This window comes from Rattus norvegicus, chromosome 2, assembly GCF_021556685.1.
Source record: "Rattus norvegicus strain SHRSP/BbbUtx chromosome 2, alternate assembly SHRSP_T2T, whole genome shotgun sequence".
Lineage (NCBI taxonomy): Eukaryota > Metazoa > Chordata > Mammalia > Rodentia > Muridae > Rattus > Rattus norvegicus.
Window position 1 is genome coordinate 77,682,073 of NC_141535.1, and position 16,820 is coordinate 77,698,892.

Sequence of the window (16,820 nt, forward strand, 5' to 3'; positions counted from 1 at the left end):
TTAAATATACTCTCAGAGATATCAATAAAATTCCTTCTCCATTGAGAGATCATCTTGCCTTACCTTAGTGAAATCAACTGCTAGGATCCTATGACATCACTGCCTTTCTCTGCACTGTAGTGGGTTGAGTTTACCCAGCGATCCTGCCCATCTGGGTCAAAGTACAAAGAAATACAAAGCCAAGCTCTCAAGATGGCGGAAACAGAAGTAGTCAAAGAACAAAACCAGTTTGACAATTCTGAAACCAAGTTTCTAGAGTCCCGTTGAGTGAGCCCTGGGAAGTTAGAGCTTAAAGTGTCAACAGAAGATCACCAAGGCTACTGAGGAAGCCCTGATACCACCACAACCTTGTTCAATAGGGTGCTACTTGTAATGTTACCTGAGGTTGCTTGATCAAAAACCCCATGAACTACTGTCACCATCAATTGTTAACCAAGATTCATCCCATTGTCCTAGAGAACATGAATCATGCAACGATTCCAAGGTACCTTAGTTGATCATATTAATATCTTTAGCAAGCATCCAAGTGGTCCCCTAGTTTCACCCTATCCTAACCATGAACTACGGGACAAAGGCAGGGTAGTGGGAGGGGCCTCACATCTATAAGTCACAGATTTCTCCTTATTTTCCTTCTTTCCAATCATATTTGATGACCTTAAAAGCAAATATAGACTGCTGATACCGTTTCCCCTGCTCAAATAGCTGAGGACTTCTGTAAAGGTCAAAGACAGCAAATACTCTTACACGACTCTGAGTCTCAGAACCAACCTCAGATGGCCTGAGTGATGGAATGGAAGTCTCTGCAGACTTCACCATCCAACCAGAACGTTGTTCCCTGCGTCTTTAAGGACTAGCCACTGGGTGCTGCTGGCTTCCTTTCTGATACACTAACTCTACTTAACAGTCTGTTAGCATTTAGCTTTCCTCTTGTCCTAGGTCTGTGGTAACTGTTTTGAATAGACCACCAATGGGAACTAGTTGTGTGCCTTTTCAAAGCCTCTCCACTAGGCAATCCAGGAAGTTCATAATACACAAACTTCTATCAGACAAGCTTTTCTTGTGTGCCTATTTCTTCATCGGCATAGAATAAAACTCTTAATATCAGTTTACCCTAGGAATAGATCCCCTTCTGAGACTACTCATGAGTAATGACTAAAAAACATTCTGAAAGCTGTGAAGTCACTCACACACTGCAGTTTTCTCTGGAAAAACGCAATTCCTCAAAGCTACCGGCCACGCAAAGGTCTAGACTGTTTTGAATGTGAACACAGAAGTTTCCCACCTAAAACTAAACATGATAGCTTGTCCCAATCTGAATACATGTAAACAAAACCTGCTCAAACCAGTTCCAAACATTCCAAAATTAAGCTCCATATCTAACAGACGACTCAGGATGCCACAGCCCTTTCAAATGCCCAAATCAGCTCAAACAGTGTAACTGCTAACTTTAAAGAAAAATTAAATCTTCCGTTTCCTCAAACTTCCAAACCAGACAACACTGGCAATGGGCACAAACACTCTGGGCGTCTGTCACCTCTCTACAAAAGTTCACACAGCGGATGTCTTCAGAGACTTCCAAACATGTTTAGGTCATTTAGACTCAAAATTAGTCTAAAACTGTTTTTTTTTTCCCTCAAATGTGTACCGTCTATCCACAAACATTTAATTCTGCCACCATTGTTCACTTTAGAAGGAAAGGCAAGGTCCAATATCAAAACCTGTCTCTTGGGTCATTTTAATTCATGTCATATATTATTTGGAATAAGAAGGAAATCACGTGCATAGAGTGTAAGAAATAGAGCCAAGATGGATGACATGGGGATAAAGGAATAGGGAGTTCCCCGAGTGGGGAAGTGTGATGTAATAAAGGTGAAAGAAGCCCCGTAGAGAAACAGGGAGAGGTTCAGAGGCCCAGCTGAACTGTCCAGCAAGGGTGACTTGGAGAAATGGTATTATTGTCGTCATTGTTGTTACTCTTATATGTTTCAGGCCATGAATATAAATAACCCAGTTGGACATTTTTTTTCTTCTGCCTCACTCAGTTGGATGGTACAGCGGAAATGACATCCATGCTGGGAAATAACCTAGCTTCCCCTTAGTCACGAACCAGCTCATAGCACTTTGTGCAAACCACTGACTTCCCTAAGAGTTCCAAGGTAACTATTTAGGTTTTAGGTACTGAAACTTTCACCCTTCAGCTCCAGTGAGGCCTGAATTCACGAAGAGCTGAGGTTCAGAGAGAAGCTAGAAACACTTTCTGTGTGTGTGGCTTGCATAGAGGAAGACAGGCTAATTCTTACAAAGTAACCCTAACTGCACAGTTGGAAACAGGTGTGCTACTGCCCAGTTTCGAACTTCAGAGCCGAGTTATCGATAAGACATTTGGAATACTGCTTGTACCTGTGAGTACGGAAGGCAAGAGAAGTATCAAGTGAAGCCACACTTATTGAAAGTCTGAATAACAGGCACCATCATTGTCACCATGCCAGGAAAGAGTGACTTGAGGACATTAGCCTTTAGACACTAGAAGGAAGCCATCTCTAATTGATAGCCTTAACTGTGTCTACTGCTTGGATAGTTAAACTGTACAGTAGATGTCTTTCATTAGAAACTTAGTATCACTCACTCTAGGTGAAATACTGACGGTGTTAGTATGTTAAAAATCACTTACTTAGCTTTGAGACTCTGCGTTACATAAGATAAAATGGATCAATAATTAACTATGGTGAATGGAGTAGGGCTGAAAACCATCAGATCTTAGGCACACTAGTTGAATCTCTACTTTCCTTTTATTTACAGGTGAGATACATATTATATTAGTGTGAGGGGATTAAAATTCAGTTATGGCATGTGCTATCACAATATAATGGCATACAGGAACTAGGAAGTATCTTGCAGACATCCTCAAGGGGCGATAGCTTAGTTTGACTTTTACCCACTGATATCTAACTTCTTCCAAATGCTTCCCTAGGCCCTCACATGGGCCTGGCTTGTAACACTGACCTCATTTGAAGAAGCATGTGACTAGCTATAGACGTAGAGGATGAAGTAAAGGATATGGGTTTGTCCATCACTTTAGGGTGAATGTCAACTCAAAGGATGGGACAGGATTCTATGGTACTGATCACAATCCCAGCCATACCAGCCTATAAAAATCTTACCTCTGAATACCATACTCCATACACAATACACAAACTATTGCTAAAATATGTATTTCCAAAAAAGAAGGGTTTAAAAGCTATTGAAGCCCAGCTATGCAAAAGTGAGCTCTTATTAAAGTTTAATGAATTAAAAGTTCACAGAATGCTCCAAGTGACACATACAAAGGTTTTTGCCTTCTTCACTATACCATGTTTCTCCTCCATTATCCTGAAGTATTTCCTCATGTTCGAGTCCCCTCCAGTGCTCACAAATAGTTTCTGTTTCCAAATCTCCTAAGCTTTCAGGAATGTCTTCCTGAACTCCCACTTAGCCACACCCTCTGTGCACCAAGTGCCTCAGCTACCCAGAATCTTCTCTACGTGCTTCCTTGGATTTGTACTCAAATCCTCTGGGTACAGAAGGAAAACCACTCCTGGGCTCCCTCTACCTCAGTTCATCCCATGCCAAACTCCCAGAGGAAAAGGAAGAATGCTGTTTGAAGCCTACCATTTCCTACACTGGCATCTCCTCAGAATGAAAACTGATCTGCACCCTGGTGAGAACATGACTGTGATTCTCTGCTTTCAAAAGGTTTGCCACGCAACATTTGTCTGCATGTTTGTCTTCCTAGCTACAGAGGGATTGCCTTGTAACAGTTCTTTGACAGTCTGGTTATGAGTCCCTCTTGACTTTCATAAGCAGCCTGGGATCAAAGGGGCCAGACTGAGACCATGTGGCCCACTTTGGAGCAAATCCACCCAGTGCCCACAGAATATCAAATTATGTACATGCATCATATATGAGTGTGTGTGTGTGTGTGTGTGTGTGTGTGTGTGTGTGTGTGTGTGTAAACATATGAGCTATCTGAGTCCTTTTATATTGAGATCAGCTGTTTCTGACTGACTGTTGCTAAGTACTCAGGTCTTCTTCTGTCAGCCAGGATGAGAAATGCAGCTCAACCTGGTAGATACTGGTCAGTAATGTGTTCCATTTACTACATCAAACAACACACAGGGAGAGGTTAAGGAGCCCTTAAGGGCCAGTCACCATTCTTAGTCATCCACAGACTTGCATGATCCTTGTTATAGCCTGAAAATGGGCATTACTACCTCTGTTTTACAACCGAAAGGTGCTCCACACCCAGTTTCTTTCCATTAAAACCTGGGAAATCTCCCTGCAAATTTCCCCTGAAAACACATATTTTATCTTGAAAGCAATTCTGCCTGTTTGCATCTCTGTAGTTATTTCAAAGAGTAAATCTCATGGTCACTGGATTAGCTGAAGTCTGGGGAGAGAATGAGTCGGAAAGGATTGAGCTGAGCAGACACACACTGCACCCATTCTGGAGAAGAGCAACTTGTCCTTGTATGCTGTCTTCAGCAACTGCCTAGGTGACAGCTATGGCGATCATCAGGGAGAACAGGAGGTGAAAACTGCTTAGAGCAGTAAAGGCCTATGCAAATCCAACAAACCAGATACCAGCGTACCAGCTTTGACGTAATTCTCAGAACTTTTTTGGACAGCTTTTGAAGGTGAAATTTTACAAGAGATCACAAAAATCAGACCAAAAAATAATAATAATAATCTGTGTAAGTCCTTTATTTAGTAGTAATTGTTCCAGCACGTAGAGAATAATGGTGGTTAGTGTGAGTTTGAGGCCCGAGCTAAACTCAATGTAGATCATTTATTTTAGAAGTATTGATAAGATGTTGATGGGCTGGTACCAGTAAGACGTCCCTTTTCGAGCATGTATTTACAAGGACAGAAATGAACTGTTTCAAAATATAAAACCATGCCAAGCAACATTCTAAACCCATTTCTTTAGTACTGTCATTAACAGGATTTTATAGTGTATTCATATAGACATACGTGTGTACATCCATGATGTACATATGCACGTGTGTAAACGTGCTACTCGAGATATTTGAAGAAGGACTCTGATGTGCCATGTTTTACACAGCTGCCATGAATGGCACAGACATCTACTTTACAGTGAACAATATTCCCAAAAGGTAGCTTTTTTTCTCTGATTTCATACACCATTTATCTTGACCATGAAATACAAATGGCTTGAAGTTAAAGGGAAATAAAAATAAAGAAAACATAATTAGTACACTTAAAACCATAATGTGATTTGTTCTGGAAACTCCAGGAGGATTACAAAGAGGCCTCGGAGCACAGGGAGCCTGATGCTGACGGCCCGGCCACTGAAGATGTAAGTTAGGGGAATGGAGGGAGATCCATTTCATAAGCCACAGACAGCGTAAACGCCAGCTAAGGACCACAAATGTCCAGATAATCAATGTAGTCAAATGCTGGTGCAATATATCAGGATTTTAAAGAGCTCCCTCTCTCCTTCTGCTAATGTGTAGCAAGAAAGCTGACTAAATGGGGGGGAAAGTAACAATATCTTTAATTGATTTTAAAATTATGTTGTTCAAAAATCTTAAAGCTCACTGACTTGAAAGCTATTGGTTTTAGACTATATCCAGCACTCTCTTCCAAAAATACTACCTAGGGGGAAAAAAGACTTCATTAACATACTATAACCCTCTAAATTATACTACTCAATGCATAATTCAGACAGAATATAATACATGACTCTCAATACATGAAATTAATTGCTAAGTATCAGAAGAATAGAACCTTTGCCACCTAAGAAGCAGCCAGACACTCACCCTACCAATTATAAGCTGTGGCATAGTGACTGTGGTCAATATTGAGGGTATTTTCTGTTTTTTAAGGAACAAAAGGGAAGATTGACGTTTTCTGCCACGTGTTATTCCACCAGGACCTACTAGAAATCCTGTGGCATGAAAGCCTTTCAAACACAATCCACCATTGCAGAAATAGGGCATTAGCTCCCGACACATATAGTAAGCCCTGTTTAGAATAGCAGAAGTAAACCAGCACCAAAAAAATTCTGAGGAGCCATACGCTGAGAAATACATCATTTGAAAGAAAATCTGCCATCAAAGGACTATCATGGCTCCTGTTAAATGGGGGAAGGGGGTATTATGAACTTGGTGCTTCGCCATCTTCTTCCCAGCAATGCTAGCGCCTTCTTCCTCCCCCCCCCTACCCCCACCTCAGCGAGGTTTGCCTTTTGGAGTCTTTAATGAAACAATAAAGTAGGAATAAGAGAATTCAGAAAGGCTTAGGCTGCTGGAAAGGTAACCATTTTCTCACGCTGGCTTCTGTAGGCCATCTTGTTCATTTAAATGCCAAGATGTCTTAATCTGTCCCAGGTGGTATCACCAGGGGCAACACCATCGCTGGTCTGAGACTAATGTTCCTTGGTCAAATGACCCGCAATAAAGATCTGTCAGGCAAACAGCTAATTGGTGCAGACTAAGAAAACCACCATCCCTGCAGTGCGTTACAAACAGAAAGAACAATGGACAGTTCTAGAAAGGAAAACAGCAGTGTGCATCATATTCATATATATATATATATATATATATATACATATACATGTATATGTATATATATATATATATTTCACAATTCCCCCTCCCTTTTTTTTTTTTTTTGACTAATTGCAATCCGTAAAAATGGGTGAGATGTGAAAGCTTGAGGGGGGAAAAAGAAGCATACACAAGACCGAGACCGAGCCTCGCGGGGAAGGGAGTAGGGAGGGGGTGATGGGAGGGGTGGTCATTTGTGTCCAAGGGTTTCATGAAACATTTAGGGCAAACGCCTTTGTTCCTAGGCTCGGGAGGGGAGTGGGTGGATGGATGATGGGGCTGCCTGGCCCTCCACACCCTACTCTCCGGCGCATGCGCGAGGCCAAGACAAAGGAATAGGTAATTACAGTCCCGATTCATTCATTTTGCCTGCAATACTGGAGGTCTGCGGGCCCTTGCTATATTCCCAGGGGCGGAGGTTAATCCACACCCCAATAGCAGTCCCCTTGATAGCCGTGTTTTATTTTAGCCCGCCACGTAAGTGGCCAGTGGTCTCGGCCAAGACAGAGGTGTGTCAACTCCCATGCCAAACACTGAAAAATCGCACCCATGTGCGCTGTGCTCCTTTCAACAGAGTGAAAATCTCTGGGGCAGAGGCTGTCCACCGAGCTCGCTTAAAGGCGGAAACGTCTCGGCGTGGGGGGTGGGGGTAGCAGATTAGGAACAGGGCCAAGCGTTCGATGAATATTCATGAAAAGAATGCGGTTCCCAGCCACGCATTGTGTGCCATCGGATCCAGGGATTCTGAAATTTTTCTTTTAATGGTGTAGGGAAGCGGGAACCAGACGTTGGGTTGTAGCGTTTGAGATACAGGGGGGAAAATCTACAGAAATCTTGTCTTGCAGAAGGGTTGTGCCGGTTCGGACCGCGGGCTGTCAGGTTCAAGCCCACCCCACCCCCAGCCCCCCCAGGCTGGGGCGGCGGTGGAGGCGCGCGGCCCGTTTTCTGAGCGCAAGGCTCAATAAATAAATAAATAAAATGTTGGCGATGTCCACAGGTTAGTGGGAAGGCAGTTCAGCCGCAGACCGAGCTAGGGCTTTGATCTGCCCCGGGCGTGCACACGGTCTTCCGAACCTCGTGTTCCTCGGTTACCCCAAACCAAGATCCAGGAGTCCTGAGGGCCAATCCACCCCCGCCCCTTCCGATCAGACCAGATTCCGTGTCTTCTTTCTCCCTCCCCACCCCACCCCCATCCTCCATCTTCTGCTACTGCGCCCCTCACACGGAGCGCTTTCTCCGTGGCTGTGCCCGTTCCGCTGACAGAAGACTGGGTTTAGCCCACAGAACCCAGGCCAGGGGATTCGATGCCTTGAAAAAGATTTCGCATTCGGTATTTCCCGGTCACCAGCCGCTTCCCACCCTCCCGCCCCACTCCCTCCCGAACTCTGTTCATCTGCCTCGCCGCCACCCTCCGCAAGCTCCCCACCCTACGAAAGGCTTCCGAAGCTGTCCACCTTGGGGGAAAGCATCACCATGGATCCCCAAATGCGACAGAGCCCACTTAGAGGAATCCCACGCCCACTGTGTCTAAACCCGGCCGCACCCAGTCTGCACCGTTGGAGAACCCTAGGCTTCAGGGTGGGGCGGGGCCCTGGGGAACCGGTGGCCCTGAGTCCGCGGTGGCGTGAGGGACCCACGGCGCGCCTCCTTACCGGCTTTGGGTGCCTGTGCCGGCCCTGGGTGAGCGCGGTGCCTCCAAGGGGCCCGGGTGTCTGGTGTCGTCCGGCCGAGTGCCTGGCCGCTCAGCAAAGGCTCTCTCTCTCCCGGCTCGACGGCGGAGCCCGGAGCGTGGAGCGAGTTGGAGCGCTGCCGCCGCCGCCGCCGCCGCTGCCGCTACTGCCGCCGCCGCTGCAGCCTCTGCATTTCTCGATCGCTCCCCCTCCCCTTCCTGCCCAGCGCCCTCCCCCCCCCGCGCGTCCGCCCGCCCAGCTCCTCCGCTCGCCGACCCCGCCCGCCTCGCGCCCGCCCCTCCTCTCCCAGCCCGCGGCCTGCACCCCTCCCGCTCCGTTCGCACCCCGCCACCCGGGGGGTCCCCAACTTCTCTCCTCCAGCAGCCACTGCGCCCCGAGACGCCCCGTGATCCAGCGCCCCCGTCACCACACCCGCACAGTCACCCCCACCCTCTGCTATCCTCATTCAGATCCCTCCCCTACAGCCCTGTGCCTTACCCGCCTCCCCAACAGTTTCTGTCAGTCCCCCCTCCTATTGCCTCCTTGCACGCCCCTCCATTCCCCCACTCGCGGCGGGACTGTCTGTGGATTTCTCTCCTCTCTCTGTCTCGCACACATTTTATTTGAAAGCACTGAATAATTAGCTCGTGCTCTCGCTCAGACTTAAGGGGCTGGTGAACTATTCCCTCGCCGCAGCCAGCTTTCTCTGCCCCTCAATCCAGCCCGCTCCAGACGACAGGCTGAGATTCTGCTATCACGTAGGCAGTGAGACTGGAATAGACGCGACGCCTCTCTTGAAACCATCAAGATAGATATCCGCTGGCTTTAGGGTGTCCCCCAAGGCAAGCATCTGGGATGCCTTCGGCAGATGCTCGCCCTCGGGGCCCACCAGGAGGCTGCAGTTTGCAAGGCGCCACCGCCCAGAGCCCAGGTCCGGGTCTGGAGGCGGCACCGCCTCTCAGGGGACGTTCTCCCGACTTCGGAGAGAAAGAAAGGAAGAAATGCACCCTAGGAAAATGGGCTTCGACTTTTTTGTGCCTGTGCTTTCATGGAAGTCACCAGCTCTCGGGCTGCTTAAGATACCACTCAGAATCGCGCCCTGCCAGGCTGTGGCCATCCGCGCTAAGTCCTCGTGTTCTGGTCGGTGAGCACTTTGGGTAGCACCGCGACACACAATAGCCATCAGGGTTAGGAGATATGCTCGCCATGCTTACCTGTTGGCAAAAATAAAATGCAAAATAAAAATTTAAATTGTGAAGCTAACACATGGTGACGTCTTTTAGAACCACATCTCTTTTCTTCAGACAAAAGCCAATTTTACCATCCCGCAAACCCATTGAGCCCTGGAAGTTCCGTTCGCGGCACTTTGGCGCCCTCTGGCTGTATCAGGATTGCTTGGTTGTTCTGCTTCATACTGAAAGAAATGGGGGGGTGGGGGGGTGGAAATGTATGTTCCCTTCTTGGTTGGATTTACCCTCATGAGTGAAGCACAGATTTGAGACAAGCTTGCCCTCCAGGATGACAAAACCCAACAACATTTGGGGAAACGAATTCCAGGTAAGTGCTGGGGGGGGGGGGGGTCACTTTCCTTTAACAGAAAAATAAATAATAGAACTTTAATAAGAGTGGAAAAGGAACTGCCACATCTTAAATCAAAAAGTGATGAAGAAAAGGTGAAAATGTTTTGTGGTGGCTGCTGCTTCCTCCTCATCTTCCTCCTCTTCTTTCTTCTCCTCCTTTCTTCTTTCTTCGTCCTCTCCTTCTCTTCCTCTCCTTCTCCATCTCCCTCTTCCTCTTCTTTCTTTCTCCCTCTCTTCCCCATCCCCAACCCCTTCTTCCATCCCTCCTCCCCCTTTCTCTCTAGATAGATAGGTAAACTAATTGATTGATATTCCTTTCAACCTTCTCTCAGCCTCCCATCTTCCCACTGCTTAAAGTGATTAAGAAATCAAACAATACAAGAACAAGAAATCGAATCACGAATTAGCTGTGGTTCGACTGGTCATTGGAGGGTTTCATTCTCTTATGTCAGTATACCACCTATCCATGAAGCTATTTGGGGTGCTATGGTTTCCACGCCAGCACCAATTATGACAACCAAAAATGTTTCCAGGTATGGCCAAATATCCTCCAGAGGCAAAAAAAAAAAAAAAAAAGGTTAGCTAGGTGAATATGTATAATTTATGGTATTTATGGTATTTACTGCTTACTAAAGGAGCTAAGTAGTAGTGTGTGGGGTGAGTAGGGTGGGTGGGTGGGTATTACACAGTGTGGCATCATTCATTTAGGATTCAGTTGTTTTTTATCCCAGTGATCATCTTAAAATTAATGGAAATTTCTACTGTATTTTCAAAATAAGCCCATAGATATTATCTTCTTCTGTGTATCCTCATGCTTATTTATTTTTTAAATAACAGATAACAGTTATCGTTCAGTTGCTTTGGTGCTGCTGGCTAAGTTTTTAGGATGGAGAGAGAAAAACAAGCCTTTCAAAGGTGTGACTGGGATACAGATCACTGGTTACCATGGAAACTGGAGGCCAAAGCTTATATGGAGGAACAGAAATTGCAAGTCTCTCTCTCTCTCTCTCTCTCTCTCTCTCTCTCTCTCTCTCTCTCTCTCTTTGTCATGGTCTCTGATTAGATTTAGTTGTCTTCCCCCTTCTTAATAAACGATTATAAACGAAAGAAAAGGGGCACGAGACAAGGGTGGAGCTCCGCTGTGGAGCTCTTACCTTGGATGCTGGAGGCCCTAGCTTCAATCCACAGGGTCACACAGGTGTGTGCACGTACTCCTACACAGAGGAGATTCAATAGAGACACCGAGAGCAGTGGGAGGGGAGGGGTTCTTCTCCAATCAGTCCTCTCATATTCTCTCCAAAACATCTCTAAAACACGCACTCGGGGAATCAGGGATGAAGCAGTTTGAAGCTTTGAGTTTTAGAAAATTCGCTGCACTGTCCGGTGCACAAACTCGTGAATTTAGGAGCTTAAAGGGTTAAGTATATGAATCCCAGTAAATTTGCTTAACTTTCATCATTACCACCATGAAAAATGTTTTCCTTTCCAAAAGACTGAACATTTAAAAAGAAGAAGAAGAAAAAAGCAAGGCAGACTATACAGGTTCTGTACTGCCTCAGACTGCCATTTTTACTGCCTCTAGAACTTGTCCGAATAAAACCCTAACTTACATTATAAAGGTTTTCATCAAAGACACAAATCACTCCATGTGTGCTTCTTTTTGCTAAGTGATTTGCCACAAAACTGTCTGCAACATAAGGGCCTCTGTCCCTAAAAAGATGGCATTCCGATTTATCCCTGTGCCTCTGCTGGTTGAACCACCTTTGCTGGCACTGAGTTGTATAGAAAAAGCTAGTCTCACCTTCCTGCCTTACCTCTGAGCCCTTGCTGTACCTCTCCCACCAAGGCGGAGCATCCGTTCCCCTCAGTTCACCCAGTAAAACAATATGAACAGAGAGGAACCACAGTGACTGCAGTGTGGGTCCAGCCAGCTTCCATTGAAGTATTCTTTGGATTATCCCCGTTCACATCACTGGGGTGACCCAAACCCCCAGAGACTCATTTTAAAAGTATATCCCACTCTACTAGTATAAAAAAAAAATAGCCACAGAACAAACGGATCTCATCTATAGATTACAAGCAAAAGGTTAGTCAATATTATACATGATAGTGCCCTACACTTTTCCCCTAAATATTTAAGATTTTAATCAAAGGAAATATCAAAATCTATGTGTCCCTCTTTTGTTTTGTTTTCTTTTTTTTTTTTCTTTCCCCTCTCCAACGCCAACTTTGAAGGTCATATAGCCAAAGGAAAGGCTTTCTTTGGTTTGATCAGTGCTGTGAATTGTCTTGCTTCCCAGACATCATTTGACCATGTCATCTGGTTGTCATGTGAGAGTTGGAGAGATGGAACTGGTCTCTGGTTGGTAGAGGCCAGGGAAGAGCCTCAGCGGAGAGGGCTCTCCAGCCCAAATTATCAGCCATGTTAAGAGACTGAGAAACTCTGGTTGAAAACTGAGTATGCCATTCTACCTAGTTGGAGAAGGCAAAATGGCTTTGTTGTCACTGTTGTTGGTTTGATTTGGTTTTTTGTTTTGTTTTGTTTTTGTTTTATTTGTTTGTTTTTTCATTTATTGTTTTCAGTAGTGCTGGGTGGAGGAAAGCTGCCTTTTGTTCCTTTATCTTCCGCAGGGTATGACAGACACACTTGGGTCAGACTCCTAGTAGACAGCTCCCTTTATGAGCCCTCCAGGGCCCCCTCCAACCTCTGCAACAGAATCCAGGCGGGTTGCTTCAAGAACAAGGCCAAAGACTACCAATTGAGGAATTGGAATTCCATTCCCTGTTGCTACAGGCTAAGCAAACGGCTTAACTCTGATTCCCTCATTTCACCTGCTCCTTATGTATGTAAAAGGATAGCTGAAAACCCTGAGTGGATGCTTATGTATGAGGAAACACCAGGCTTCAGGTGGGAGGGACTGGCTGGCGTTGGCATTGTACTAGGAGAATTTTCTCAAGATGAAAGCAATCTGAGTCCCCCAGAGTAGTTCTCACTCCCTGCCATCACCCATAATTCCCCCACAAATCCCTCTGTTCCAAAGGATATTTCTATTCACCAGCACTTTGTTTGAACAAACTACCTGAAACCAAAGGAGAAACAGGGTTTCCCTGCCAAGCAGCAAGGGTTCTTCTAGGCAAAGCAAGCCTGTTGCTACAAGATACCAAACAAGGGATTAAAGTGCAAGGGCTTTCCCTAATTTGAGGGCTTCCTTACCTACTAAACCCTTTAGGGTATAAGCTACTTCGGCATAAAAAATGCTGTAAAGCATCCACTAACTTCCCGGAGACTGTTGAAGGGACCTGTAGAGCAGGGAGGGCTGTACATCTACTTCTAGAGCATCTGTAGCACCTGCTTCTACTCCAGAACAATCTTGCAGGGTTATGGTAATGAAAACATTTCTGCTTTAAGTACATTGCAAGGAATGGTGCCCAAAGGTAAATGCAAAATCAAGTTGCCAGCGGAATGTCAAGAACTCACCGTTCTGTTATAAGCAAATCGGAAGGCACTGCGATGCCCACTCCAAGTGTAAACACTGTCCAAGTTCCCTGCCTGCCTGCCTCTGCTTTTTCAATGGATCCTTAAGATCCCAAACAGTTACTATAATCCTCTTTACTTCTCAAGGCCAGGCAGCTCCTATGCTGAAGGAACATCAGAGTGAAGTATTTTTCTCCAAACTAATGAAGTGATATGAAATAAAAGAGTCAGAATGAAAACATATAAAAGGGGAGATCTGGACCAGACAGTTGAAAATGAAAGAAAGACAGAGACAGAGACAGAGACAGACAGAGAGAGAGAGAGAGAGAGAGAGAGAGAGAGAGAGAGAGAGAGAGAGCAGGGAGAAAAGTGGAGAGGAGAAGAGAAGAAAGGAGAGGACAGGAGAGAGGGAGGAAGGAAGGGAGAGGGAAAAACTATGTGTCAATAGTTATAAGGAGAAGCCAATGATATATTCTGTGAAATGGAGACTTAGTTTTCTTTGTGTGACCACTGGTAGGTCACCCATGACCCAGTAGAAAGCCACACATCCAAGAATATATGTGCAGGACAAATTACACTTGAGTTTAAAAAAAAACAACCAAACAAAAAAAGCACACAAAGTTGATTGGGTAGGAAGGGGGTAGATTTGTGAGGAGTTGGAGAAGAGGGCTGAATATGATCGAAAGACATTATATGAAATGATGTATATGTTATATACATATATTTATAGATAAATAAATATGGGAGTAAAGGGTTTGTCCACAGATTATTGACAGTTCTCCCTGGGTATTGGTGTTATTTCTGAAGTGGAGTGAGCGGTACCTTAGCATTCTCTACTAGCTAATTTTATGTCAACTTGACCCAGGCTAGAGTCATTCCAATTGAGAAGACGCCTCCATAAGATGGGTTTGTAGGCAAACCTGTAGGTAATTTTCTTAACCAATGACTGATATGGGACAGTCCAACCCATTGTGTGTGGTGGCACTCCAGGCTGGTGGTCCTAGGTCCTATAAGAAAGCAGACGGAGCAAGCCATGGGGAGCAAGCCAGTAGGCAGCATCCTCTCTAGTTTGTGTTTCCAGGTTTCTGCTGTTTGATTTCCTGCCCCGACTTCCTTCAGTGATGAACAGTGGTGTGAAATCATAAGCAAAATAAACCCTTTCCTCCCCAACTTGCTTTTGGTCATTGTGCTTCACCACAGCAATGGTAACACTAACGAAGACTCTTTGTAATGTCATATTATAAAATTCTGTGTTTAATGCAGAATTTTTGCAATGACCATTTATTGCTTTAATGGCCAGAATATATACATATATATAATTTGGGAGATAGTCAGGGCTAAGAAATAGCTACTCAGAGACTTTTTTCTCCTCAGCTCTGCCTGGGCTGACACTTGTAAACATCATTTTTAACACTTTTTAATGGAGGTATCCCAAGCCTTTCTGTTTCACTTTTACCTACTGTCTCCACTTGGATGAAGAATGTACCTCATTCTGACCCCAGAACAGAAAGATCTGGCACGGTAGCAGAACTTCTAATGACCTCTTTGTTTGGCTTTCTTGGTTTTAAGGTGACACATTGATGAATAGCAATCACAGGAATAAGGTGTTTTTAACCTGTAGTTAGCCTTTCCCATTGATCTATTTATAAACTTTCTATGCTGACGAACCACAAACACGGGCACAATGACCTGCTTCCTGTGTAATACTTTTGTTTTTACCTAGGTTTATCTGAATGGCCTACTACCCAGAATCCCTGCCAAATCCAAATGTTTCAACAATATATATTGGCAAGCCATCACTTTCCTCTTTCTTGCTCCTAACAACACAGCTATGACTGCTTTAAACTTCAAAAGAATTTTCACCCTTTGAAATATTCTGTATACTGTTCGATATATTGAGTGTATCAACCACATCTGTGTTGTTTTTCTTTCTTTTTTTTTCATGGCTTTTGCCCTCCAATAAGATTAAATAAGTTCAGTACCAACAAAAGAATTTATGAAAACCGGTTCATCCAGGAACCTTCTACGCATACACCCTGTAATTCTTCATAGGTACAGAGTGGTTTTAAGTTTCATTTAGTTTTTTTTTTTTTTACTAACTCTAAGAATTTCATACAATGTATTTCGATCATCTTCAGCCCTCTTCTCCTCCCCGATCCACCCACTTCCTACCCAATCAACCTTGTGTCCTCTTTCTGTTTTTTAAACCCATCAAGTGCAATTTGTGTTGAACATACATTCTTAGACTCATGGCCTTCTCCTAGAGCATGGGTGACCTACCAGAGGCCACACAAAGAAAATTGACTCTCCATTTCACAGCACATATCATTGCCTTGGTTAGGGGTAGAACATCACACCCACCAAACCTCTCCATACTAGGATTTTGCCTTGCCTGAACTTGCACAGGTCTTGCGCACACAGCCACAACCACTATAAGCTCATACATGGACCTCCACTGCTGAGTCTGTAAAGCACTACTTTGTTAGAGTCACCCACAGCCTCTGCCTCTTAAAATCCTTCTGCCCCCTCTCCCAGCCTTCCACGATGACCCCTGCGCCTTGGGAGGAGTGGGAATGACACAGTTGTCCTATATAGGACTGAGCACTCTACATACTCTTGTTCTTTGCACCTTGGAAGTTATGGGTCTCTCTTAGTTACATCTACAGAAAATAGAACCTTCTCTGATAAGAAATGAGAGATTCACTAATCTGCGTATGGATATAACAATAAGTCAGTAAATAGTTGGTTTAATGCTATGTTGTTTTAGCAGACTAATAATAAGTTCTTTTATACATCCTATAATCTTGAGAGCCACAGGTAACGGTAACAGAAATGAGTTTCATTTTGGGTCATGTGCCTTAGATCCAAGCAAAGAGTGGTTGGTTACTGCCATGACGTTCATACCAGTATTTCACTGGAGGGCGTTGAAGGAAAACCAGCCCACTAGAGCTCCTGGCTCAGGCAGGCCTTGCCTTTCTCCCCCACTCCCTCTGCCTTGTTAAGAACCTTTAGATCACATCCCTAAAGCTGGCCTCCAAGGTCTATTCCCTTCTTTGGCCACTTCCTCCCACTGAGGCATGTTAATTAACATGCCCAATTAAAATTAAGCACTTCATCCTAACACAAGTTTTCCCACTTTACCTTTATAAATGGCCATTTGCCTATAGCCCATATCTGTCTCCTCTTTAACAAGAGGTAGTCCTTTGTCCCTGTGGAATAAATAACCATGCCCTCCTTTCCCTTGTTTCCTTCCCCCTCTCCCTCACCCTTTATCTCATGTATCTGTCTCTTGTTCACTGACCCTCTGGGGCAAATAAATCTCCTTTGTGCTGAGAACGTGGTCTTGGGGATCCTGGGCAGATTCCATTTCTTACAGGCATGTCTTAGCAGGCTGCTTATCTCTGTATCTCCTAGAGGTCACAGCTGGGTAAGACTGGTGATATATTTCATTACCATTAGATCAGAACTTATGTTTCTAATGCTTATT

General features: G+C 44.8%; 1 protein-coding gene and 1 long non-coding RNA gene across 2 annotated transcripts in view; both read right to left on the bottom strand.

Annotated features, from left to right (window-relative positions):
• Basp1 (brain abundant, membrane attached signal protein 1) overlaps positions 1 to 8,464 on the bottom strand; it is a 48,126-nt gene extending 39,662 nt beyond the window's left edge. Inside the window, 1 exon segment of the mRNA NM_022300.2 lies at positions 8,261 to 8,464. The gene's annotated coding sequence lies outside the window, so the exon portion shown is untranslated.
• Positions 8,465 to 8,878: 414 nt separating this feature from the next.
• Positions 8,879 to 16,820, bottom strand: part of LOC147996133 (uncharacterized) — a 32,812-nt gene continuing 24,870 nt past the window's right edge. Inside the window, exon 2 of the long non-coding RNA XR_015671199.1 lies at positions 8,879 to 9,492. This is a non-coding gene — a long non-coding RNA (uncharacterized LOC147996133). The remainder of the gene's footprint in view (positions 9,493 to 16,820) is intronic.